Genomic DNA, 26273 nt, shown 5'->3' with positions numbered 1-26273 from the left:
CCATTGGCTGGCCCCCCTCGGCACCGGGGACTTCTGGGGTTTGTAGTTTTTTACGGCAGTCACAGCGCAGCAGTGTGCAGGGAGTGGACTCCCTTTCCCGGCAGATCCCACGCCGCGCGGCCGCGTTGGGGAGCGGGCTAGGAAAGGAGGCGGTGGCCGCCGCCATGTTGATGGCGTGGGACGCTTGGCTCTGGAGGAGCGGTCGGGGAGCCGGGTTAAGATGTCGGAAAAAGGGGAAGGGTGGGAGTCCTGTCTTGGTTTAAGAGGCAAGGAAGAGCTCGTGCGAGCGGCTGACAAAGAAGGGGGAGGCTGAGGGATAGCCGGCGGGGTGGGGAGGGGTGCCCTGGAGGACACGGCCGATTGTCACTCGGTGACTGCGGGCTCTGGCTGAGGCGGCGCCTCTCTGTGCTGGCAGCGGGGCCGTGGGGCCGGAGTCTGTCCTGGGGCTCGGAGGGGCTGCGGTGGGTGCGTGGCAGGAGCGGCGGCGTGGCGGTGGGTGCGTGGCGGTCACGGCTGCCGGGGCGGTGCGGGCGCGGACGGGGAGGCCGCGCTGTGGCGCAGGAGCCGCGGCGGGCATGGTGCCCCCCGCCGTACGGGGAGAGGGCCCGGGCGGGGCTGTGCCGGCACGGTGCTTGGCCTTGGACCGAGCGCGGACTGTGGGTTGAAGAGCAGGGCTGGCCTTGGTGGGGCGGCTGTCCGCAGGGAGTGGTTTAGAACGTGCCCTTGTCGCACGGCAGGTGACAGCCTGCGCTTCCCTGGTTTGAGGGGGTTTGTTAAGGGTTCTGGCTCTGCCCGATGCCTGATAATTGCACTAATGGTGTCTGGTTGTCAGAGACGTACGGCTTGGTGTGACCAGCAGGAGGAGCTTTGCTTCCTTTTAAAGTCCTTAGTATGTCTGGAAGTGGGTAGATTGAGATTAGATATGCGGAAAAATTCTTTACTGTGAGGGTGGGGAGGCACCATCACAGGGTGCCCGGAGAAGCTGTGATACCCTGTCCCTGGAAGTGCTCAAGGCCAGGCTGGATGGGGCACTGGACAGCCTGATCTACTGGAAGGTGTCCCTGCCCATGGCAGGAGAGGGTTGCAACCATATCGTCTTTGAGGTCACTTCCAACCCATATGTATAATTCAATATCCATAGAACATAAATCAAGTTTAAAAAAGCTGAGAGGGCAGATGAGGTGGTGTAAGACATCTCAGCATGTTATGGGAGCAGCAAAGCTGACTTGCTTGTCCATTGTTTGCCTGCGCTTGCTGTTTCACATTGGCATGGCTTAGCCAGCTGACTAGGTGCTGTCTTAGTTTCAGCCCTCTGGCTGGCATGCAGGAGGTAGGCTGGAATTTTGAGCAGTGCTTTTAGACTTTCTTGTAGTGAACATTGTCCCTGCTTGTGCTACTCTTCTGTGCTGGGGAATGGGAAACACATGTTCACCAAATGAGAGAGTAATCAAAGCTCTGTGAGCCTTAAGGGGACTGGAGTTCCCTGAAACCCCGTGTAGAATATCTGTGCTCAAAACTGGAAGGGAAGATGGTCAAAGTGTTGCATGGCTTGTGAAATAATACCATTTCTAGTTACAGCTGATTCCTGTGAAATAAAGCACTTCATTATGCCAAGAGGATACTTAATTGGAAAGAGTCCTGAAGAGTTTTGCAGGCTTGCTTGAAGTCTTGGCTAAAGTCCAGTAATGCTGCAGCTCAGGTAAAATGAAGTCACAAGGATTTATTTCATCCTTTGGCTCCTCCTGGAGGTAAGTACAAGGCATTTGCTCAGGGTATTGCTGCCCAGTAACTACACAGGTGGTGTGTTTGCCACAGGGTACACGAGTGCTGGAGGAAAGACGTTGTGAGATGTTCTGTGGTGCAGATACTTCACCTGAACATTGCAGCCTTTCAAGATTTGCTGGTACTACAACAATGTATGCTATGCTTTTATCGCTTCAGGTGCAGCTCCCTCTAGTTCAGGAAGCTGAACCAGTTGCATGCCATCGTGCAGAAAGTCCAGTGTTCCAAGAGTGCTTCTCCTCACAGGCAGGTTCTCCAGTTTTATCATACTCCTCACTGAACAAAAGGAGTGGTGGGAGTGTAATGCTCTTTTAATAAAATTCATAGCATCAATAGTTCCATATATCTGGAGAATTCTGAATTACAAGTACAGCCCTTTTTATTTCTTTCCTTATTCTGTTTCTCCTCTATGCAGATACCTTTTGATTAGGTGAGCTGTCGGTGAAATAAAGGGCACTGGCACTTTGATGACTTCTGTCACAGCTGTTGTTCACTGTAGACTTTAGGCCTGTGATTTTATCTCTGCATAAAGATACCTGGTAAGGATGGTAAATATTGAGTGGAATGGTTGGGTCAAGTTTGGTTATCTTTTCTATAAAATGTCAGAAAAAGTGCATGTGAAATCCTCATCCAGGATGGTCTGCTGGCTGAATTACAGGATGTTTTGTTAAACTGGTTTAGAAACAATTGGTTTTACCTGCAGTGGTTCCCTTCACTCCCTCAGCATCCCCCTGCAGTCAGTGCTGCTGCTCTGAGGAGGATGCTGTGCACCCCACTTTACAGATAATTGTATTTTGTTATTTATATCTTATTTCTTTATCTGTAGATATAGGTGCCACTGATGTCTCAGCTAAGGTAGGAAAAAGGAAACGACTTCAGAAACTACCCAAATGAACAGCTGATGCAAGAGAGAAGTAAAACAAGTTTTCTCTGTGTGTGTTTTTCACTTTGGTCTGTTTTGGAGGATTTGATACTTGCCAGTGCATGGATATTACTTGTTGGTCACAGCTTGTCAGAGATGTTAGTGATGAAACCTGTGTTACATGTCTCAGACTTGGATAATCTGTTCACCTGAAAGTGCCAATGTCCAAATCTATCCTGACCCAGCAGGCCTCAATTGCAATGTCTGTAAGAAGCTTGCAGTCCTGTTGCAGAAGTAGGTGCTGTGGCTGCATCCCTTAGGAGAAGATAGAAGGTGACAGCAGAACCGAAAACCCGCCTGTGGCATTTCCTAAACATCAGTATGCTCTGCTTTAATGCTGTTAATGAGCACCTGCTGCAGTGTCTGTGTGCTCCTCAGCCTGTGCAGCCTAGAGGTTTGTATGTGCTTTACTGTGCTGTCATCCTGCACTGCAGTACCTATGGGTTGTTACTGAAGTGATTGTGGGCACTGTGAACTCTGGTAAGCAACCGCCCTGTTTCCTGACCTGGAGAATCAGTTGGGAGATCCTGAAGGAGAGATGAGGAAGTTAAGTAGGAATGTGTGATGACTTTGCTCAAAGAAGAAAATGCTCAATCTAAGTCTAATCCAAGTTCATACATAGAAACCTGTCTTCATGTCTCAGTGCTCATTCTGACAAGCGTGCTCTGAAAGAAACCAAGCATTTGGATACTTAAATTGGGTATTCACTGGGTAGTATACAAAGCCAGGCTGCATAAGAAACACACATTTCAAGATGAAGTGTACTAATACATCATGTCATAATTTTTGGGGTGTGTGGTGGTCTAGGTCTACTGTCACTGTCACATCCATGTTAGTACAGCACAGAGAACTGTTGGGGTTCTTGGGAATGATGGTCAGGCATAATGTCATTCCTGGTATACAAATTAACTGGACAAAAAGGTTTACATGTGCACTGAAACAAAGTGGAATATGGTTTCTAAAAGTGATACCATCTATGCTCATCTTGGCACATAAATTTTGTTTTAAGATCCTCTTTTCTTAATTATCCTGGCTGTAAGTCCCTTTGGGGGAAGGAGTGGAAGTGTTACTGACCAGCTGCTTATTTCAAAGCCTGTAGGGGAAGAGTGTAAAGTCTTTCAAATTAAAGTTACTGCTCAGATGATAGTGGATGAAGAAGCTGTGATGAAGGTTGGTTTATTTTAATTGTTTCCTATGGAACTGTTTGCCAAAAAGTTTCTGGAGGTGCAAGGGGAAAGGTGAGAGGATGAGTTCAGCTGGGAAGAACAGGTAAGTACTTCTATATCATGTTACTGTTTCCAGGTATCTTAATGATAATGCCAAGAATACATTGTGAGCTTGGAAAATAGAAAAAGAGTGGAAGGCTTCTGTGCCTTTTTAAAGTGTTCTACAGGAAATTGTGGGGAGGCAACTGTTAAACCAATATCTGGAAGAACCTAGTGTTTGTGCATAGCCAAACGAGTGTAAAGCAACTCTGGAAATTATTCTAATGACTAATTATAAAGTGTTTTCCTTTTTTTTTTTTTTTCTTTCAGCACAAAAAAGAGTGCTCTAAGAGCAGTCAAGAGCCAAAATAGGATGGACATGTTCTTCAGCTGAAACATGGCAGCAGTTCAATAGCAGTTACACAATAGGAAAGGGTGTGCAGGCTGCTGCACGTCCCTGTGTTCTTTAGATCTGGTGGTATATGAAAGAACTCAGTAGAGGGAAAAAGGTGGTTGCTTACACACCTTCAAACTCACTCAGTTCACTCAAGCAAATGCATTTGAAAAGAGAGCTCATCTAATACTGAAACAGGAAATTGATTTTATTTTAGATACTGGGAAAGATAATCACAATATGCAGAATTTAAAAGTGCTAGTCAGGACACTGGAAAACTGCAAGTAGCTGAAGGACAGGAGGCTCCAAGACTCCAGCTGGGGGAAGCTCCCTTTTGGAAGGCACACTAGCAGTGGGGAAAACTTGCTAAACACAAGGAGGCCCAAAAGTTCTGCAGCTGTTAGCTACACATGGATTTGTCTCTTGAGGTGGGATGGCCTGACATGACCACTAAAGACCATAAGGCTGTAGGCAGACTGCATTTCTCTTAAAAGCACATATGCCACTACCCAGTTCAGAACCACCCAAAGAGCTTCAGTTTATGTCAAATACTGTTAGTTCCTGAAACAATAGCTTTTCTTGGCCCCCTAACTCCTGCAGAGCCTGCTGGCTGATTGTAGCTGTGCACTGAAGATAAGCCTTCTTCACCCCTGGATTGCTGGATAATGGCACACAAACATGGCTCAGATGGACTCAGGGCTGAGCATGAATCCTTTGGCTGCCACTGTTTTGCCTTTAATATGTACAATGGATGCCCTGAGCACTTCCATGTGGAACAAGAAACACTTGGAGTGCAGGTTTAGATGTACTTTCTGTAAGCACTGCCCTCTTCAGCACAAAGCTTGATAAAATCCTGTGTTGTATAAAGCAGGTAGAGGTATTCCAGAGGTTATGGTTGGTGTGGACCTGACTCAGTTGCCACTAGGAAGGTCTATTTTTGTTGCGGTGTGGTAAACCTGAGTTGGTAACTGATACTGTTTAGCTGATGGGCTTGTCTGTGCCAGGAGAGCAGTCCCTGAGCTGACAAACATTCAAGCATGGTACTAGCTTTTACATCTTTCAACATAAAAATAAAATGGAAACTTTAAAAGGTGGGAGGGGAAAAAGCAGAGGATTTTTAAGGGCCAGATAAATTCTACTGAAATGAAAAGCTCACTAAGAATATCTTCATTCAAAGAATGTATTTTGGGAAATTACCTCCTGTGTCAAGGGCAATATGAGCCTTTGGTTATGGCAGGTGTCCAGCACTGTTCCTTGGCCCTTTTGTGAGGTTATAGGGGAAGAGTGTCGGATGAAAGAAAAGTGAAAGCCATAACCAGAGGTTAACATTTAGTTTTAGCAACTATGTTTATGTGAAGTGATGCACCATTATTAATTTTCAAAGCAAGTCCCGCACCTAAATTGATGGAATCCCTGATCATGTGTGCAAGTGTCTTTGGGTTCTTCAGTTGTGTGAGTGCAATGGTGCAACATTACATGTTGCATTCCTGTATGATTCAGCTTAAAATACAAGCTTGGGCAGTGAGTACCTAAACAACAGTATTGTAGTCAGAGCAATGACTACAGTATTGTAGTCATTCCTCATGCACAGAAACATTTCCTTTTGGGTAAGTAATGCTGCACTGTGAAAAAGCATGCAGCTCTTAGGACAGCACCATTTGATTGAGTTCCCTGTGCTACAATTCCCTGGATTTGCTCTCTTCCTTGCCCTGGACTCTACCCAAACTTCTAGTATTTCTGTATGTTACCACTGGTTTACTCTTCCATTTTTGGGTGGGGTTTTTTTGCTGTTTATTTGCAAATGCCTCTTCCTGGAAAACTGGCAGCAACAGTAAGTATCTTAGGTTCCTGGCCAAGTTTCCACTCACATGGTTTCACTTGCTCCATTCTGTCAAGTTATTTACATGTGGTGTCCTAAGGACGTAATTTAGTGGATTGCTAGTGAGGAGCTAACCTACATGTTTTGGCTGCAGTCCACATAAGTTACACAAACCTGCTTCCTCATGAATTCAGTGGCTACTCTGGAAGCCCTTGGTTTCCTGATGCACAGCTTTATGAAAAAGATAATGTTACACTGCTCTTGCAGAGATTTAAAGTTGGTCATATTGGCGTTGCTTGCTTTACCTGCTGAGTTGCAGGACCCAGAATGATTTCTGAATCTTGTTCTGCATGCACAGCACCTAGGGCTCACAAGGTGAGAAGGATACATTCTTCAGGTCTGATGTGCCACAATACAGGAGAGATGGCTTAGAGATGTGTAGTTGATCACTTAAGCAACCTTGCTCTAGGTAACCCTTAATCCTCATGTTCTGGTTTCATGTGTATCAGCATTGTTTTGTTTCTAGTAGAGCGTCTTTGGGCATGCATTCCCAGGTAGTGTAATTACTTGAATTACCTGCTTTTGAGCTCTTGAAAAATGCAGTTGCATGAAGCAGAGGCAGCAGTGACATTGGTAGTTTGAGGAATTTGGTGTTACCTTCTGCCCTTGCCTTCCCATGGTGCAGTACACCATTCCCTTTCATGCCAGTGCAACTACCTGGAGCAGCTTACGGAGCTATCAGTGTCTTAATCAGGGTGGTAACGCACGCTCCCTGCCCTGAGTATGCTTTTCTGTGGGTCACTGCTGATGTCTGGAGGAAGAGGTTTGTAGTTCTATGGCTTTCTAGAACTTGAATTAGGTTTGTGAACTGGTTTAGAGTGTTTTCACCATGGCACAAAAAACAGGTGATTGGATGCATGCCAAAAGTCCAAACTTGTTGTCTTGTTGCTGAAGTCTCTGACTCATGAAATTATGCATCTAAGGATGCTGTTAGTTTTGTGGGGAAGGAGCAGCAATGTCCCTTCTGCACATGGCTGCTTTTTTAACCCATGTTTTTCTGTGTTAGGTCTCATGGCACAGCCTTCTTGTGGTTTTGCTGTGTATAGCATTCTGACCAGGCAGATCAAGTGTTCCTGATGTCTGTAAGCAGCACTAGATATTGTTCAACATACTCCAGACAAATTCTTGTACAAACAGAGCTGGAGTAAGATATGGAACACTCTTCTCCTGAGTTTGGGGTTTTTTAAGTTACTGAGACAACCAATGTATTTTCCTTTGATTGAACTAATTCTTAAATATAGGGATTTGTATATTACCCCTGCACATGTAGCCAAATACAATTATATATTCAATGGCAAAGTAGATCAGCAAAAGAGAATTGCGTACTAAAATGTTTCACATATGATAGATAAAAAGCTAATCCCTATTGTCATTTTTGCAATGCTCCTGCTTCCAGTGAAGGCTGCTCTGCTGTGACCTCTTGCTATGCAATTATGATTTCCTTTCCCTGTTCTGATAATGGTGAATGTTGCCCTCTGATGACGACAATGAGGTGACAGCTGTTTCAGAGAGACCTGCAGTGGCTTCACTGTACATGCTCTGCCTCAGTGGATGTCAGCTAAGAGTAATTGCATCCCCCAAGAGTTAGACTTGCTGCTGTTGACCTTTCTGGAGAAACAAACATGAAGTAGAGGCACGTGCAATCCTCACATGAGCTGGCAGCCAGGTGGGTGCTGTGTGTCACCAGGGATGACAGGCAGTCACACTTTACTAATAGCAGTGAGGTGCATTTGGCCTCTTGAAAATTCTTGCCCACTGAAAGCTCTCATCTCCAGGGTAGATTGTGACTGGGGGAACTGCTGTCCCATGCTACCTCCTGGAAACAAGGGGGTGATGAAATGGAGTTTATTTTAGTAGGTTCAAAGAGAATAAATTAATGTTATTCATTATAAATATTCACACAATAATTCATAAGTATTTTTATAGTGTAAATTGTTCCTAAGTACATATCTGGAAATCTAGGCATATATGTATATAAAATGTATGTATTTAAATACATTTGTATACATTGTTTTATAATTCATAATCTAACACTTAGTAAAATACAAATTAGTAAATTGTATTTACTAATTTGTATTAATTTATTCTTTTTACAAATAGTAAAAAGAATCGTGGGAAAGGAGAGGAGCTTTGTGTTGACAAACTCCTGGGATGGAGAAACTATTCCTTGAGAACAAATAGAACACACATGTCTGGTCCACAGCATGAATGGTCCACAGTTGGCATGGATTGTTTTGTTAAAACTGCTCATGACTGTCTTTTAAACTCATAACCTTGGGAGGGTGGATTAACTTTGTCATAAGCACTGAGGCATGTGACATGCTTGGCCATGAAAGCAAGGATGTGAGGGGTCTCACAAGTTTCTGTCAACACTTCAGTGATGATGTGGCTCCCTGGGATGGGTGGCATTGCTGCCATTCATTCTGTGTGACACTGCAGCCTCATCCACATGGGTTTGATGGTACCTCAAATATCCCAGCCTTTTGCTATACTCGGTTCTCTGTTACCTGAAGTTAAATTTAGGTGCAGATCACATCAGCCAAGATCTTGCTTTTGGAATATGTCTGTCTCACTCACTGGTATGAGTGACTCTGCTTCTTGGGTAGTATTGATTTACCATCTTATTTCTCCCAAAGGAAACATGCGCTCTGAACTTTCCTTGTGCTCTGGCAGTGCTTTATGTGTGCAACCTCCAGGTAATGTTCACCTCCATGGATGTAAGGGAACAGCTATCCCAGTCTTTCCTAAATTTACTGCTCAGCAGTCAGTGACATTGTGGGAAAAACAAAGCATTATTTTGCTCATGTCCACCATCCACAAATGGCATTTGGTTTTCATCACCATTTTGTTTCTAGCTAACATGTCTGCTAACACACAGGTTTTCAAACTCCCTTTTTTTTTTCTTTTTCTACTATTTCCTTGTCACCCATAAGTAATACATTGCACTCAGTGTTTAGTGTGTGAGAAACCCTAGGATGATTCCCTGTAGTAGTAAATTTTAGCTGTGGGGAGATGGTGATTCTGGTGGCTGCAGAATTCCACCTATAGCATCCCGTCATTATAAAGAAAAAAGTAAGTTTGGAGGAAAGAGCCCTCTTTGAATCTGGGTAGGGAAAGAGATGTATTAACACTTAAAAAGTAGACAAAAATTGTTCTTCATGTGCCAAGTTTCATATATTTAACCTTTGCATTTTAAAATTTTAAAGTTGTGCATTCTGTTTCCTAAACTGATGACACTTGAGGAAAGCCAGTCGCTTCAAATACCTCCAACACAGAAGTGGTGTTTTGCAGATGCCCAGGGAAGATGCAGATGCACAGTATTGCTGAGAACCAGCCTGTCACAGCTAAAATACAGTAGTGCAAAAACCTGTCAGCAGGCTGAGCAAACCCAGCCCTTCATACACGTTATGTCTACAGTGTTCTGTGTGAAAGCTATTATCCCTTGGAAAACTTGCTGACACGTTTTAACAAGGAGAATCAAAGACTTAGAAGTACCTCTGCAGGGTTCCCCTAATTTGTACTGCATTCATTATCATAGTCAACTACTGCCCTCTCTTTAGTAAAAATTATATTGGAAGCCATCCATAGATAAATAACTTCTTGATACAGTTTTAACTATTCATCCATTTGCATATGGCCTGGTTTTGACATCAGCAGGTATGTTCACATTTCTGAGTCCAAAATGCAAGGTTGCTTTATGTTATTTCTTTAGAAACAGTAGAAGTCATAAAAGAAGGCCTAATTTTCAAAACATAAATATTACATTTGTATTTTATTTAAAATAAAATCACGCAGATGGAGGTGCAAGTCAGTACAGGGTTTGTTCAGGCAGGGTTTGTGGTTTCCTAGCCCACCTGTTCTGCCTGCAGAGCAGCAGAGAGAGCACAGTTTGTGCAATCATAAATCCTGTTCATACCTTCTCTCCTGGCAGACTCCTAGGGACAGGGCTGTAAGGTGAAACCTGGGCTGGATGCAACTGCAAGGGGAGGAAGGGAATAGCAGCTTCCCTTTGCAGGACCCCAGGGCACCCTGAAACGCAAAAGGACACGGAGAGGGGCCTACCTCGCTCCCTCCCAGCTGCCCTCGTCACACTGCTCAAGTCTCTGGGGTAGCTGAACGCCACGTGGTGCTGCAAAATGCACGTCAGGGGCGTTGATCTCTGCTGGCTCTGGAACTGGAGAGGCTGCTGTAGCTGCCTGAGCTGCTGGCCCCCTGTACCGGTGGGTGTTCACCAGCAGAGGGTGGCTCTAAGACCGTTCATGTATTCCTGTAATGTTTAAACACACTACAGCGTGAAAACCGTGATGGCCTCAGTGCTTCCTTTAGTGCCTAATACTTAATCTTTAGTTAGTAATTACAAGAAAGAAGTATCTGGCAAAGGTTTTTGTTTCAGCTTCCCCTCGCTGATTTGTTTTTGTTTTTTTTTCTCCTCTGACATTATTCTTCCAGGTAAGAATAACCAAATATAGTTAAGGATCAAGGGATTTGAAATAAATAATTGCATAAGTTGTCAGTGCTCTAGCATTTATTAGGGATTGAAACATAAGACACTAATATTGAATGGAAGTAATTTTGCTGAACTTCAGACACCTAACAGATGTCCAGTGTGTGCTTGGGCTTTCCTTGCACTCTATGGAGAGCACTGCACACATCCCAAGATTGATTTCAGCTCCTCTTACCCTAATTCAAGATCTCAGTCTAGAGAACACAAGCTAGCAGGAGCCTGAGCCCAAACAGCACTTGTGTGTGTATAATTATTCTCACGTGGAACCCCACTATGTGCGACAGTTAATGACTACATGGTTAATTATGTGAGTAGTTTATGTAGGAACGGGTTCAATTCTTGTGTCTGTGTTGCAGGGAGACTAATTTGTGTCTTGAGATGTTTGTTCATTGACCATAGAGGAAGCAGAGGTCAGACTAGCTCAAAGTGAGCTATCTGACCTCCACATCTAGCTGAGATACAGCTCAGCCGCTGTGCCTGCAGGCTGCTGCTGCTGCTAACGGTGGGTCATACTCTGCTTCATCTTTGAAGGCCTGCACACACTTGGTAGGTTTTATAGACGTGATTTCACATCTAAGGGAATAAAGTGTAACAGTTCATGTAATTAGTAGACAGTCATTAACTTCTCTGAAATCAGTGGAATTCCACATGGGACCATGTGTGAGTGAATATGTAGTTCAGGCTGTTGCTGACTGGAGACCTGTTGAGAAGTTCTACAAAATAAAAGGTAGTAGTAAATGATGATGGAAAATTTTTCATGTTCTAATATATAGTGATTTATATTCTGAATTAGATACTCTGTTCAGAATTATCCTACATATATTTAAGTAGTTTTAAAAGGTTTGAACTAAAATTCAGACATTCTTGTTCTTGATTTCAGTTTATTTACTGCTCAGAAATTATTTTCAAAATGGAATTCCTATCTAAAGTCCTTCAATTAAAAAACCCAAACACCTGAGTACCAGCAGTTTTGAACTATTGCAGAAGTATAGCATAGATGCAGCCTCAGTATTTACCAGAGTAGATAAAATTCCTCTCTGTTTGCAGAAATAGAGCAACTTAGGGACCAACTCAAGCAAAAAATTGAAGAGGCATCTTTACAAAGTCTACAAACAGCAGATGACCTCTGGCTTTCTCTTCCACAGAAGACAGGCAATACCAAATGTGAAGAGGATTCACTTCCTCCTTCCTGCCTGATCGGCAGGTATCAAGCCTTTTGAGCCTGTTTCCAAAACCATATCCATAATGCAAGAAGTGTTTGATGTATGTAAACATAGAGACATGCCACAACAATGATTAAGGGATTAGAGGAAAAGGATCAGGAGGACAAGAGAAGATTATTGCAGACACAAGGGTGTATCAATGACACCAGCATACACTGTGGTTCTTCTGGAAGTTTCCAGTCCACACCAGACTAATCAGAGCTTTCTGCAGGATGTAAGCATGCCCAGCACTTGTACTCTGCTTGAGGTTAAGATGGAAAATCCTGTGTGTGATTCCCTCCTCTTAATGACCTGTTTGTATACAGATGGGCTTTCCAGTTATGGAAATGACCCATGACTTATGAAATAGCCTCTTCCTGTTTGCAATGATGCAGTGAAGTATTGAGTCATCTCTAACCCTTGAGCCTTCCCTGTACAACCTCTTTGTTGTTTGCAACGTGTCCCCTGGGATTTGGATTGATGATACTGGACAATTGTTTTCACTTGAACTGGTCCCAGTTTTACCAGTTTTGGATTAATTACTGCTCTTTCCTAGAGGAAAAGGTTTGATCCACATCACTGCTGATTTGAATTATAATAACTTACTGAAAAAATACCTGTGTATAGTTTGGTTTAAATTAATGAATTCTTGATTTGGGGGAGTAATTACTTGTATTTACTAATTGTATGTACCTAATTCTCCTCCCACAGCATAATGAGTCCAGGGGTCCACAAAGTTCTGGATTCAGATGGAAAGTACATACTGTAATGCTCCACAAGATTATATTTCACTGCCTTTTGGAGAGAGGCCCTAATGCCAGTGAAATCTCAGAAATACGACATCTGACCCTTCAAGGGATGAAATAGATTAGGGGCCTGACAACATGACAAAAAATCTTTTGTGAGGTATTTTGTTGAGTATTTTTATCCTTTCTCTACAGAATATAGCAAAGGCTTAGGTATAGGAGGTTGGATGGCCCTAACTTAGAGCGGTTAAGTTTAGTTTAACTTTGACATAACGTCTTGGCTGAAGAGCTGCATTTCCAGTGACTGTGCAGACTGCTGGGTGTGCTGCCAAATAGCTGGAGATTGCAGAGTGATGTTGTTGTTAATTTGTTTCTGCCAGAGAGACATTCCTCTTCATCTCTGGGACAGTGTCATAAGTCACTGTCTTGGTTTGAAAAGACAGGTGTCTGCTAAGGAAGGCAGGAGCCTCCCTTGAAATGGAAAATGTAAACCCCCTCTCTCTGGATTATTATAATTTTGAAATTAAGGGGCTCTCAGGGAAGATATGGGAATAGGAATAACAGTTCTTTACTAGGAAAATTAAAATAAAAATGCAGTAGTACAAAAAAAAAAAAAAAAAGTACTGACAGAGTCAGAATATAACCTGTCACCCTGTGGGTCAGGGTGTTGGCAGCAGTCTGATTGAGTGGTGGCTGCAGTCCTCCTGGGGTGACAAATGTGGTTCTGTTGAAGCAGTGATCCTGCAGAAGGGCACAGTTCTCCTCTGAAGGTCCAGAAGTAGTGCAGACAGGTCTGGTCTTCCTCTGGGAATCCAGTGGGAAAAGGTTAAGCCGCCTGGTTTTAACAGCTGGCCCATTAACAGAAAATAACTGCCCCAGCTGCTGTAAACAGCTGGTAACAGAATAAATACTTGCAGTTACATCTCGCATTGCAACCTAACACAGTCACTTATTGATCCTGCCCATCCCTGGACCTGGTGGGAACTCAAGCATAATGTATGTGCCAGTTAAAAGCCACTGTGCCTTCCTAGAAGCAGCTAATTTTAGCTGTTGTCCTACAAAGAAGGAGGAAAGAAGGTGGAACAAACCAAGTTACATTGGTGGGGTAAAAGAGCCAGCAGTTTTCCAGGTTTGAAATGCAATGCCATTAGACATTGGCAACTGAGTTGCTTCATCAAGGCACAGAATTTTGCAAAGCCTTTGACAAATTAAATGCAGATGCAACATAAGGCATTTTCTTGTGGAACATTTTAATGGCTATTCTTGGTTTTCCCAGTGGGATCTTACTTTCTTATAGCAGAAATTTGTCACCAGTTAATTGATTTGTGTGAACTCTGCCAAAATCAACAAGGAAGGAATTGACACGACAGACTCTGGAAACAGGGAAGTTGTGACATGTTTGAAGAGAATGCATACTCAGATGTGGGTCTGCTGCTCTTTCAAAAAGCAGTTTCCTATCAGCAAAACAAGCTCCACTCTTTCCTGCTTGTATCTTGTCCCTGCCTTGCAGCAGTGCTACAGGGGTGCTTCATCTTGTGGGAAGCCAAAGGAAAGAGATTTACTAAAGAACAACCTTGCACATGCTATTGCAACTCCAGCCATTCCATTGAGTTGAGCTAAGGCAAGCATTAAAGCAAACTGTAACTCTAAGGATTAGAAGTCTTCACAGTAATTACAGGGTCTGTTTTTCTACTGACATGCTGCAGCTTCCATGACAAATGAAAGAAGTACATATTGGTATAACAGTACAGAAAAATATCGCTCTGCTGCCTGGTCATGGGTGATGTGGGGCAGGCATGTCAATTCCTGAGAGAAAACAACAGTGCAAAATTTAGGTGGTTGCAAACTGCCATTTTTTAATACTGAAAGATCAAACTCCAAGCAGCGGAAAATGTGAGGCAGTGCCCAGAGCAGTTCTATCTTTCAGAAATGTAAGTAAACACAAGTAGCCAGGAGTTCAATAACTAACTTAAACCAGAAATTATGCTACTTCTCTCTCCATTCTTCTCACCGTTCCCTGAAACACTACAACCAAAACCAACAGCATACCATGTCATCCCAAGCCTCAATATTTATTCACACATGAAGAACATGCAAAGCTTTTTAAAATCCCCTGACAACTTGTACAAGAAAACTATATAGCTATGAGTGGAATGTCCTCTTACAAAATGCCAAACAGCCTTGTGCTTTTTAGGCCAAAAGCTAACATGTTGAACTGTGAGCTCTTATTACTTGTTCTGTTCCTCCACAGTAGGAATCTGGAGTGCTTTAAAAATGCTGAGAGCATGACAGTGATTGACAAGAAAAGAAGGAATGTAAGGACATACTGTACTTTTAAAAATTTTGATTATTTTTGTAAAACAAAATTTATAGTGATGGAGGTCCTACATTTGCAATTTGAATCAGAAGTCAGAGCTGTTTTCTTAACCATGCCCCTTTCACACTGCCTTGCACCCTTATGTAGGAACACCAAATTTGGTAAAATCCCAGAGTAACTTTAAGGAGAGAGATCCTAAGAAATTTAACAGCTGGTTGAACCATTCATGTTTTAACTTTTTCTCAGTGAAACCATGTCTTAATTTTAGTGTGTGCAGTGCATGTGTGAAGCTCTTTCCATCATTTTTACTGGATGTGTGCAGTGATGGATCTCAAGCATATAGGTTTGGTTCCAGTTCAGTGTGGGCACATGACCATGTCATTGAATTAAGTATGTCTGGTATGGAGTTGATACTAGTTTTTAACAGTTGGTAGCTGATATCTAATCTGACATGAAGTGGCACAGAGAGAGCAGTAGTTTTAATCACATTAAGTGTGTCAGTAAGAAATCAGCAAAATTTTAGAGCAATTTTAACTGACAGTGTGAGTGAAAGCTGGATCTGCACCTTGGGTAGCAGGTTATGGTATATCTCGTCCGATGCTAAGAGCCCTAATGTTGGATTTATTGTGTCATTAAGCCATGGCCAGAGAGGAGGAGGCTCAACTGTGTCTCTTACAGTTGCTGAACCGTGTCTCTTACAGTTTCTGAAAAAGGAAAACACTGCCACTGGTGTGTTCTTCTCAGTGAAAAAGCCAGTGCTATGGGAAAACTGCTGTTGGAGATGATTCAACCATCATCTGTCTGCATGTTAAATCTTCAAATACTCTGTAACCGCATAGAGATGGCAAAAACAATGTGAAAGTGCTAACATGCAAAAGCAGGGAGATTTAAGGACGTGTTGCAAGCATTTGTATAACTACACTTCTTGAACTGAACTCAGGTATAGCTCTTGTCTGCTTGGACCATTTAACTGGTCAAAGACCAAAATATACCCTTAATATTCCACAGACACCTATACCCAGTAATGACAGGGTCCTCCAGTGACATGTTAACTGTGTCAATAAAACATTAGCTAAATAGTAGCTGGGTTTTTCTGGTTAAAAGAAAACTAGACCTTCATTATATTCCAAGATAAGCTTTTAAAAACTTACTTTTTTCATTATGGGGTTTATTTATTTCATTATTTCATTTGGTTAGCCTCTGTGGTAACTTGGTGACTGGCAAATTTGGATCTGCTAGTTTATTGACTTGACTGAAAACACAGCCTAAATCATCTAAAATATAGATCATTGCTTTGTTTGTCATCAGTCTGCTGTAATTTTAAGTAAACTAGGTAAATGTGCTTTGTCAGATTCATGCATACATGGGATGTGAGATGTATTTACTCCATCAGTTCACAAGCTGGGTCACAGTTTGAGGGCATTCAGCTCTGGGGTGAAATCACCAGCCTCTTGCACCCCTCTCCACAGTGACTACCTGCATGCCTTCCATTACACAGGCTCTACATCCCCAATAAAGTGACCACAAGAGATGCTATCTTGCACTACTGACAATGTAGCTGTTTATATAGAGTGTAAACATGCATGTGCACTGTGCATGCACTTACATGCCTTCATTTACCCACATAAGTCAACACAAGGCACAAAACTGCCAGATGTCTTCGCCTCTAATGAGCACCTACCCAGACACACAGCTGGTTTGGAGCAGGACAAAGTAGGCAGTTCCAGGGCATCAAACCCAACTGCTGCAGGGCAAGGCAGCCACAGCCTGCGGCCTCCTGCAGCTTGCAGGGGGAGTTCCTGCTCTCGTTGTGTTCACTGGCTATTGTGTGCCCTGGAACACGGTGTGTAACAAAACATACAGGCTGATGTTTTGGCACCAGGGAAGATGCTGCCTTGGTCTTGGATGCTGCAGCTGTGGTTGGAACCCTGGAAAAGGGGCAAGATGCTTTTCTTTGGTGCTGTTAAGTATGATCTGTTGAGTGAACCACTTTAAGGACAGGATGGACAGAGAAAAGTGTTTGCAAGAAAGAACCTAAACTAACAAGGGTTTAATTTAGAAACTTTCTCTTTCTGTTCTGCCTAACTTGAAGAGTTCTCTGTTGTTGTTGGGGTTTTGTAAAAAGTATTCCTTTATGTTTAACAAAATCTGTTTTCTGAACTCAAGAGCTTTGTGTTTTGGGATATATCTTTCAAGGGAAAACTGGAGGTTGTTCCACCTCAAACATCTGCTGACTCCACCACAGTGCTCATATAATTATAAATGTTTATTACCTCCAGAATGAGGAGTCTTGCAGGATTATAATGTGAAATCCTTAGGTCACTGTTCCTTTGCCCCATGCTTAGTGGATTTGCACTTAGTAGATTTGCACGTGTACATGACAAGAGCCAATTGCCCAACATAAAGATTTGAATGCAAACTCATTGCTAAACTTTGGCCTGGAAGCATCAAGCTGTTCCTCTGAGCATTTGCACGTACAAAAGGTGAGTACAGAGGTAAAGAGCAATAAAAGGGCAAGGCAAAAGAGGACTCATAAAGCACCTCTGCAGAGCTACCCTGTTGGCCTGTATCAGAGTCTGAGTTTTGCCCTTTTAAATGCTTGTGCCTTTGCACACTTTGCACCATGGGGGCCTTTATAACACATGCAGAACTTGAACAAAGCATATTTGCAGCTCCTCTACCTATTTAGGAGCTGCTGTGTACACTTCGCAATGTTTCACATAGTGTGAGTAAAACAAATAGGTACCTTTATTCTTCCTTTTTCCTGGTGGAAGCAGCAAGGGGGAAAGGGCAAAAGGAGAAGCCAGAATTTCTGCTATCAGGAGGAAAACTGAGATAGAGAAAACCTATGATTTTATTTGGGCAACCTAGAAATGTGTCTGCTTGCTAATGAGTTCTGCTGTAAATCACTAGCTCATCATTATGTATATATTCTGCTTATTTGCTGTATTTACTTAATGACTTGATAATTCAAATCTGCAAATTTATTGACTTAACTGAAAATGCAGCCTAAATCATATAAAATGTGGGGTAAATACATGTATGAATTATTGTGGGGTGGTTTTGTTATGGGGCTAGAGTGTCCCCAAACAGAAGCACATAACTTTTACCTCTGTTTACATATGTTTAAAAATATGCCAAGATACCCAGGCACAGTATTGTCACATATAAACACAGCTCAAAGCAATAACTGGCTGTGACAAGGCCAGAAACCCATCCCAGTTCTATCTCACGTGGCACATCTCCAAATGCTGATTCTCGTGGTATATCCCAATATACCAACTGCTCCCAGTACAAAGGCAACAGTTTTAGTTCATTATGGATTGTTTATGATTGACAATATTTACTGTATGTACATTTTGAACAAACACAGTGCTGTAAACAAACAGGGATATTAGGCAGCTGTATGTTCCTACATCATGCAAATAAACTGTAGCTGGGGCTTTTATCCTGCTAGCAACTCGGGCAAACAGATTGTAAAAGCAGTTGGGAATTAGCCCAGGACTTTTAGGATGGTTGTGAAGAAGTACATTGTAAGTACTTCCGTAATTATTCCATCTAGGTCAGCCAGTGAATTGTTTTACTGTACAGTCCTCAAAATGGCTGCACTTAGTCTGGCATTTACTGAGGGACAGGCAAGGACTTTAGGCATGGCCAGTATGGCAAGAAGTCATCGTGCTCATATCATTTTTGTCTTGCAGTCTGGGGAATGGGCTGGCAGGCACAGCTCTGCTGCAGGGCTCCTCCTTCAAGGCCAAAATTTCTGTCCTCTCCCTGTCCCCCACACCAATGTGCCACCATTGCACTGATGTGATTGATGAGCAGGGTCTACTCACACCTTTGATGAGGGAAGTGCTGATTCATGTGGACCTTGTGTGGGACCCCCTGGGCAGGGTCTGCAGGGACGCTGTGACTTCAGCCCCATCCCACCCATTGCCAACCACTTAGCACCTCCTCAAAACCTGTGCAGCGCAGGCAAGGGAGCTTTCCTTTTCAGCATACTGAAGTGATTACTCTGCTCACTCAGGATGGTTTTTCCAGGAACTGTGGCTGCAACTACAAAGCTCCGGGGATCCTCTGGAGATGGATGCAGGCAGGGTATTCCAGCTTAGAAGTCCTCAAGAGCAGCATAAAATATGTATAATCATTATGTCCTTCTGTTTATTCTGACCCTGTACAAGATGAAGCTATGTGTCATATGCTTAATATTAAACGGACTGAACAGGTTTCTCTTTAATTCTTTTAATCTTCTTACAAGATATAAAATAGGCTTAAGTCAAAAACTGTTCCTTAGTGTGAAGGGTTGAGGGGGCTGGCTGCTCCTTGGCTGTATGATGATGATGACAGCCAAAACGATTGGGTTTGTCGAGCACTGAGACTGCTCTCCCGAGCAGGTTTATGCCTCCTTGCATAAAGGTTTCCACAAAGATTTCTGGGAGACAATTGCAGGCCTAGCAAAGGAAGAGTCAGAATGTAGTTAAACCTCCCAGCCCACACACAGTAACAGGAAAATCCTGTTTGAAGAATCAGAGAAGAGCCTTTTCTGGATAACAAGAGATAATGCGCTGATAACGCTGCATCTCCCCACCCTCTATGTGGTTATCCCGCTAGCGGAGTCCAGCCCCCTGTGGCTTGGTATTTTTCAGGGTCTGTCCAGGGTGGGAGAAGGAGAGAAGAGGTTCTAGGAAGTGTTTCTGCAGTTGAGCTAGCAACAATTGTATTTTAATGAACACACGAGGCTTGGGGGCACTGCAAGGATGATTTGTTTTCTGATCCATGCATGGGGTTTTTTTTTGTCCAGGCTAAAAATTAGAGAGGGAAGAGATGTGTTAATAGGGAGATGCGTTACAAGCCATCCAGCATGGGAGTGGGAAAAGAGAGGGAGGGTGCCGGCTTTGTCTCCTACTCAATGGGTGTTAATGTTCTTGGACATTACACCCTGCTCCTGGCTGTTAACGTGTCCTACTCCTACTCGTGGGAATTAATGTTGCTGGAACAACAGCTGTGTTAAGTAAGAGTTAAAGCACCATCCCAAGACCACATTTGCTCTTCTCAAGAGAAATGCTGGAAACTTTCTGCAACACACAAAAAGATTTCTCACCTCTATACAAAGCTGTCGTTGGGCTACTAGTGTAAGCAGAACCCCAAAAATTGACACCTTCAGGCAAATGGGAGGTTTTTAGCCTAGAATCATAACAGTTCTTCCCAGAAGAATGGCCCGGGGAGCAGTATAAAATTCAAATCAATTAGAAGGTGCTTCCTTCTAATCTAAAAAGAAAGACACCACCTACCTTATCTATTGATTTTGAGAAAACTAATTTGCACCTCGCTGCAAAACTGAGCATTTTTCTGATGGACAAGGTTCTTTTGTTAAAAGAGAAATGGGAGCTTTGCTTTTATTTAGAAAACACCAATCAAACAAAAACCCCACAAATATACATTTTTAAAAATGCCTTGCAAATCTTTGCCAATATTTCAATTTTTTTTAATAGGTAACAACGACATTAGTAATTGACAACATTGATTTAGATGAAAAAAATATTTTCAAACCAATAGTAAACCTTGCATGGGTAAACATATTCCTGGAGAGGAAAAAAAGCACTGAAAATATCTACTCGAGCAGGGCTTTTGCCTCACATAACAGTCCCATAAGCAAAGCAGCTACAACTTCTAAGGGGGTGCAAAACTGGTTGTGTAACTGTTCTGAGAACATATTTATCAGTGATTCACGGTCAGAGCAGAGTGATGTGCACCTGCAGGCATTCATCTCAGGTCTGCTTCCATAAAGACATAAGGGAATAGCTCTTTCTCTTCAGAGCTTGATGTTTACACTGTCTTTTTTATTCCCAGTTGATTTTCACAGTGTTAGTGCAAAGATCAGATGTTCCTCTGTTAGTCAAGTCCTCACTCACTGAGAGCACACAGTGGTGCAGGCTGTAAATTCATTATATAAATCAATTCCAGCATTTCTAGTGGGTTACTGTAAGATGTGTAACTTCAATGCCATCAAAAAGAAGTAGGATCTGATGGCTTTGGTCTTTGAAACTAGCAAATTAAGGCCAGCCACTTTCAGTTCCTTCAATTTAGTGTAGATAAACAGTTATTTGTAAGAATTTGGAAAATAACTAGGAAAGGAGTAGCAACTACCACGGATTCATCAGGTATAAATGATATCTAGTAGAAATTGCAATCAAATTTCTTTCTATGATAGATTAGCAAGACTCATAAATAAGTTGTAGATACCATCAGATACGTGGACTTCAGTGAGATTTTTGTCATGATGCATGTTCATAAACAAACTAACTGAAACCTATCCAGGCCCAGTACAAATTTGGTTTCATGTATTTTCAGCACAGAAAGGTGGCTACATGGCTCTAGCCAAGTTATTTCAATGTTTCACTAACATTGCAGATGATGGAATAAAAAATACATGTCTGACGTTTACCAATAGTGCAAAACTGGAAAGGCCATAATTATAATGAAGGATGGGATTCAATTTCAAAACCTGACAACCAGAGCAACTTTTTCATGACTGCAACTTAATGGGGACCAGGACACTAAGGCATGAACAATCAGACACACATGCTGAGTAGGAGCTGGTGAGCAGCTGGTTTTTCCAACAGAATCTGCAAAGTAAAAAGAAACACAACACACCTTCCATCACCTGCCATACTTTGCAACTGGCAGAAATATCAGTTGCATGAATAGGACAGGATTAGGTCTTTTCTCTTAGGTCTTTTTCTCTTTTCTCTTGTGGATCTGTGTGCTGTCGCTCTTTGGAGTTAAAATCACAACCACAAGTCTATAGCTTTCCAGTCTCCTTATTCCTCAGAGTTGGTAGACTAAGAATATTTCTAAAAAGGGACCTAGGAAAATCAAATGCATTCTCCCATATCAACTTCAAATATTTATTAAGCTGGTGCAATGCCCAGAAGCCTCAAAACGCCCCCAGAACATCCCACAGCCAGAAGCAGCTGTGGTGAGAAGAAGAGGGGAGGCAGGAGGGGCTGCAATTCATGTGGCAGCTTCCAGCACAACGATCTGGCACCTACAGCCTCCAGCAGATGCAGGTGACCACTAAAGACACGTGATGTAGTTGTGGTTTGACCTCAGATGGCAACTAAGCCCCGTGCAGCCCCTCGCTCACGCTCCTGCACCAGTGGAAAGGGGGAGAGAATCACAAGGGTAAAGTGAGAAATCTTTTTTGGGTGGGGATACAGACAGTTTAATGGGTGAAGTAAAAGCTGCGCACACAAGAAAAGCGAAACTAAGAATTCATTCCCCCCTCCCCAAGGGCAGGCAGGTGTTCAGCCATCCCCAGGACAGCAGGGCTCCATCACAGGTAACAGTGACTTGGGAAGACAAATGTCATCACTGCAAACATCCCCACTTCCTTCCTTGTTCTCCCAGCCCCATATGCTGAGCGTGACACCTTATGGCCTGGAATGTCCCTTGGGTCAGCTGTCCTGACTGTGTCCCATCCCTGTGCACACTCAGCCCCCTCGCTGCTGGGGTGGGTGAGGAGCAGAAAAGGCCTTGGCTCTGTGTAACCACCACTAAGGGATAACAAAACCAACCTGTGTTACTAGCACTGCTTCCAGCACAAATCAAAAAAAAAAAACAACAAACCACCCACCAAAAAATAAAACAAAAAAACACACAGCCCCATACCAGCCACTGTGAGAAAAATCAACTCTACTCCTACCAAAACCAGCACACACTTAAGTGTTAAAGGATTCTATTTTATATCACACCACACTGTAACACAAAAAAGAAAAAAAGATAGTTCATGTCTTGAGCAGAGGCTGGGCTAGCTGCAGCCACATGAAACACTAAAACAACCCAGATACTGCTTAACTAGGTGGAATTTACTCACAAAATTCTTGGGTGAATCTTCTTGCTAAAGATGGACAAGACTTTGGCTCATCCAAACACTGCTGTAGATTGCATCTATCCAATATTCAGTGATATTTATCCCATACTCCTTAACATCTATGCTGTATTTGTTAACATTCAGCCCACATTAATTGAAAATAGTTGTAAAAGGGGATGTTATTGTAGAAGGAGGAAGAGTTGAACTCTCAGAACTGAACAGCAGAAGTGTGGCTGAGAAGGGGATGGATTAAATACTGGACAGATAGTCTGCATAGATGGAAGAAGTCAGAGTGACAAGGGTTTACAACTTGTACAGAGGGAGTTCTCTTGAATTTGTGTGTAGAAACAGCATTTCAGTTCTCCAGCATAATGCCAAGTTTTAATGAGCACTTGCAGGGTCCTGTGTGAACAGAGCCTTAGCACTGTGAGTCCCTCACTGCTGTGGGTACCCAGAGCTGTCTGTGCCAATGGCTGCTCATGGGCAGAGAGAGCCAGGCAGGTTTGAAACACCAGGGAATCCTTTCTGCGTCCATTCCATGGTGTTATGCTGCTCTATCCATGAGAAAGCCAGCTGCCTCCTTGGCAGGGGAGGGATAGAGGGGGGAGTGTGATGCCATGTGATAGGAGCAGGTTTAGTTAAACCAGCTCATTATCTTTCCAAAAAACAGTTGACAAAGTGGCCTGCTGGAGTTGCCCTTCTCAAAAAAAAAAAAATTAGTCTCTAAAGCAAAATGTTTCCAAAATATAGTCTACTTTAGTAAACATGCCTTTAAATCTCTAGATATTAGTTCCAGCTAATTGCAGCTGCTTTCCTTTCCTTGGAGCTCCCAGCTTGTTTGTATGGAAGGCATGGGGAGCTGGCCAGCAAAAATGTGAATTATTTATGTTCTTGCTGAAAGCATGAGTCTTGTCACTAGAGCCTTGCTTGATTGAATGGATCTGCAGAGACAGTTTCTGTAGCAACCCAGAACCTCGCCCAGCAAAATGTCACCCAGCTAACACAGAACGGTAATAAATATCTCTCTGGGTAGCTGAAGATGACACAGATGTGCCAGAGTAAAATATATCTGGGTTTTGAGTCCTCCAATCTCCCAAGACCCTTGAAGATGTCATTTCAGAAGGTGAGCTGGTGGCATGTCAACTTGGGTACCAGTAAGAATCTAGCTGTCACAGCACAGGGTTTCCAAAGATTACAGAAATCTTCCTGGGGAAGCAGCAAGTGTTTAGCACCAGGAACACAAGGAAAAAAGGTGCTGTGGTCAGACTTTTAGTGGCAGCCCACAGAGTTAAAGTCAGTGTAAATAAAGATGTGCTTCACAAGACTTACTGTCACACCTTTGGGTGCTATGTCCACATACCAAATACTGAGTTTGATAATACTGTCCAAAATATTTCAGAGATCTTTTAATTGCCATGGTATTTAGTATAGATTGACAAAGACAGGAATACGCAGATTCAAAAGTTTCTTTTCTATCTCTCCTTAGTCTTTGATCTTGGCTCTTTGCTGTTTGAGGTCTGACTGCCTTCCTGTAAAGATGAACCCATCACATTGAAAATCTTACAGAGATTACAAGCTGCCAGGACTATCTTGCAGACCTTTGAAAGGCAATACAGGCTGGTACATTTGTCTAGACATACTAAACACATTTTTCACAATGTCTGTATTTGAATTCTTCCTAATTATCAGCCCAGCAAATGATCTTTTACTAAATGTAAACTTCCTGAGGGTAACATATTAGAAAAGTTACAATACCCAGAATTTTGAAAGTAAAGAAAGGTGGTTCCTTCATCATGTATCTCCAACTCAGCTGTACTCACCAGAAAAGTAAACTGCAACTTTTTGTGCTTCCACAGATGTGTCATTCCAGCATTTCCTACATTTTGACCTTATGAACAAAACTAGGTTCTCTGCATTCAGAACAACCCAGGTGCTTAGCTTTAAACAGGAGATAATCCAGTTAGAAAAAGCTTGTGGTTATTCAGACAGAGGTCATCAAGGTACAACTCTAAAGGTGAATAAAAGTGACGGAGGCTGCCTGACACCCATGTAACTTGGACAAGGGGAATCTGGCTGGCAGATGACAGGGATTTGGTTTATATTTAAAAGTTTTGCTGATTTAGCAATAGCAGGATGTAACAACGCTCACCAATCAATACGGCTTGGCCAGCAAAAACCCACAGGTGTGGTTTCAACAGCAAAACACCCTTTGCAGCTCTGGTATAAGCAAGAGCTAATTATTAAAGCAATTTAAATTGGATCCTGTCCCTAGGGTTTACCAGGTCTTCTACAGCAGCTGCATCGGCAAACCTTCTAGTCAAGGCTATTGCAGGAATCAGCTGCTGGAGAGTGCGAGGCTGATGGCAGCAGAGCTGCTCTGGAAGCTTGAGGGGAATGTAAAGCTTTGCACCCCCAGGCTCTGGGAAGCCCACCGAGAAACAGGGCCTGCTTCCTTAAGAGAATCTCGGCTGGAGAACAAAGGACTTCAGCTCACACACCGAGGGGTAATTTGCATCTCATTAAAGCAATATTTAAAAATCGACACTGTGTTTGTTCCTCTAGTGTCTGTTTTCCTCTCCCAGACATGTCAAAAAGGATGCATTTTCAATTAGTTGTTTTGGTTGCTTTTTTTTTTCACTTTTCCAGAATGAAAAGCAGCAAGAACATTTCTGGATGCCCAGAGATCCTTCCCACCCCACCCAATCCTTGCATAGCTATAAAACACTTAAAAGAAATTTTGTAAAACTTCCTAAGAACATTTATCTCATAACATAGATGCATAAACACAAGCATGACTATTCTCAACTATAAATGTTTTGAAATGAAATGAATTCTTGGAAGGTGTTTTACCTTGATATGTTTTTTTATGTATTACAATAATTTCACGGCTATCCAGCAAAACTTCCTTAATCACCAAGTGCTGGTGATTCTCAAGTCATGTGTGCTATATGTGGGTCTAGTTTAGAGGCTTTTTAGCAGGTTTTATGCCAGCAAAACCCATAGCTGCATCTATAAAAAACCCTCAAACGACCCAAATATCCAAACTTTATCTGACAGCTATGTCAACTGTGATAAGAAGCAGTGGAATACAGCTGCACCAGAGGCAGTTCTAGGTGATGCTTTCAGCAAAGCTCTGCTTTCGATAGGAGGTTCAAGAACACATGTATGAAGGTGCTTTAGTAGGCATAGAGAAACCCACACTCTGCACACACTGCTGGTACAACACAATTCCTGTAATTAGCAGCACAAATAACACAAATAATAAACAATTCCATAATAATGATCAACTGTTTTAATTAAAGAGCCCGGGGATAGACTCAATGGGTATTCCTGTGCCACTCTTAATGAGCTGTTTCAGAAATCGCTTAGAGCACGGAGCGTTCCCACGATTCATCGGCACACGGGGGCCTCACGGGCTCCTCTCACCACCGACCTGTGGAGAAGCGGCT

General features: G+C 42.8%; 1 long non-coding RNA gene across 1 annotated transcript; it reads left to right on the top strand.

The window, feature by feature from the left end:
* The first annotated feature begins 10 nt into the window (after positions 1-10).
* Positions 11-22575, top strand: LOC141728188 (uncharacterized). The gene is made up of 2 exons (XR_012578989.1): positions 11-2321; positions 2609-22575. It is a non-coding gene; the product is annotated as an uncharacterized LOC141728188 (long non-coding RNA).
* The last annotated feature ends 3698 nt before the right edge of the window (positions 22576-26273 follow it).

This window comes from Zonotrichia albicollis, chromosome 2 (assembly GCF_047830755.1).
Source record: "Zonotrichia albicollis isolate bZonAlb1 chromosome 2, bZonAlb1.hap1, whole genome shotgun sequence".
Lineage (NCBI taxonomy): Eukaryota > Metazoa > Chordata > Aves > Passeriformes > Passerellidae > Zonotrichia > Zonotrichia albicollis.
Note: the sequence above shows the minus strand (reverse complement) of the source record. Positions and strands in the feature narration are given on the sequence as shown.